This window comes from Propithecus coquereli, unplaced genomic scaffold (genome assembly GCF_000956105.1).
Source record: "Propithecus coquereli isolate 6110/MARCELLA unplaced genomic scaffold, Pcoq_1.0 Scaffold139, whole genome shotgun sequence".
NCBI classification, from domain to species: domain Eukaryota; kingdom Metazoa; phylum Chordata; class Mammalia; order Primates; family Indriidae; genus Propithecus; species Propithecus coquereli.
Genome location: NW_012138191.1, coordinates 5,541,663 through 5,543,253, shown reverse-complemented (window position 1 = coordinate 5,543,253; position 1,591 = coordinate 5,541,663). Strand labels below are relative to the sequence as shown.

General features: G+C 35.8%; 1 protein-coding gene across 1 annotated transcript in view; it reads left to right on the top strand.

Moving 5' to 3' along the window:
• PANK2 (pantothenate kinase 2) overlaps window positions 1-1,591 on the top strand; it is a 54,086-nt gene that overhangs the window by 32,550 nt on the left and 19,945 nt on the right.

Below are 1,591 nucleotides of genomic sequence, written 5' to 3'. Positions count from 1 at the left end.
TATGGTTTGTGACCTTGTCCTCATTCTTTGTCCTCTGTCTTCAGACTTTTTTTTGAAATTGGCCATAGTAATCTTAATATAGAATGGATGTGAATTATTTAAAAGGTTTTATATTCTTTGTTTGGATTTTTCTTGGTTCTTGGTTTTCAGTGGTTTCTTTTCCACTTGTGAGTACAGGGGGAGGTAATAGGAAGAGAGATGGTTCCCCTCCTTTGCGAAAACCTCATAGTGGACTCTGGATCATGACTGATAGGTAAAGGAGAAAACCTCTATTCCCAGAACCCTGTAGAGGTACTTACTCTTTGGAACGTGTTCGAAAACCAGAAAACCAGTCAGGCTGTTAGCAGAGGCTCAGCGTTGTGTGGTAGTCATAGGAGGAGAGGGTGCAAAGTGGATTTTATACCTTAGGAATTGATTCTTAGGCTGTTGGGGTTTCTTATTTGTGTGCACCAGGGCTGTTCTTAAAAATTGTATGAAAATGAAATGCCTATTAAATCCTGTTTGTGCATTAGGAGTGACTCAGTATTTAATAAACCACAGTGAAATATTTTTTTAAAATGCTGAGTTTATCCTGTTTTGTTTAAAAAATTAATTTTTAGAGACGAGGTCTCACTATGTTGCTCAGGCTGGCCTCAAACTCGTGGGTTCAAGAGATCTTCCCACCTCAGCCTCCTGAGTAGCTGGGGCTAGGCACCCTGGCTGCCCTGTTTCTTTTTTAATGTGAATCAGATTTCCTTGCTTTATGTTGTTGTTTGCTTGTTGTATCCTGAATAATGTGGGTTAGTGAAATTAACTATGGATTCAGTTATCTAAATATTGATATATCAATTAGGCAGAGATTCATTAGAAATTAATAGCACAGTAGGACATTTCAGGATAACATGAATTATGAGAAAGATAAAAGGAAAAATTGATTTGACATACAGTGTCAGAAAACTACTTGGATTTCAGTAGAACACCAATATAAAATGACTTGGCTTTGAAATGAAAATGCTGGAACTTTGAGATGTAAATGTCAGGAAGTCAACATAGAATTCATCTTGGTACGAGGGAGTGGTCAGATGAAATAAGGACAGTGATAAACACTGAAAGAAAGGCCTTCGAAAGAAAGGCCTTCGGTTTGGTCAGAGGAGTAATGATCTTAATTAGGGGTTAAACTAATTAAGGATTAAGATAAAGTTACCAATTAACTTTTCTGTCTCCCACAGTAGATTGAAATATACAGAGTCAAATGTGGATGTATGTACCATCTCTCCAAAGACATCACTGTTAAAAGTTTATGCATCTTTTAAATTTTTCTATGTATGACTGTGTATCACACATACATGCATATAAATGTGGTTTTAAAAATGGGCAAATTGGGTTATATTTTATAAAATGTTTCTCAGCGTGCTTTTTTGACATGTCTTGGAGTTCTTCTCACTTCAGTACATGTAGATCCCCTTCATTTTTAATTGTTATACAGTGTTCCATAGTATGAATAATAATTTCATGATTCCCTTATTTAAATGAAATTAAGTTGATAAAAAATGGTTTAAATTTTGATACTGCTGAAATCCCCTTGCCCCCCAAGAGGCTGTAACCAGTTTAT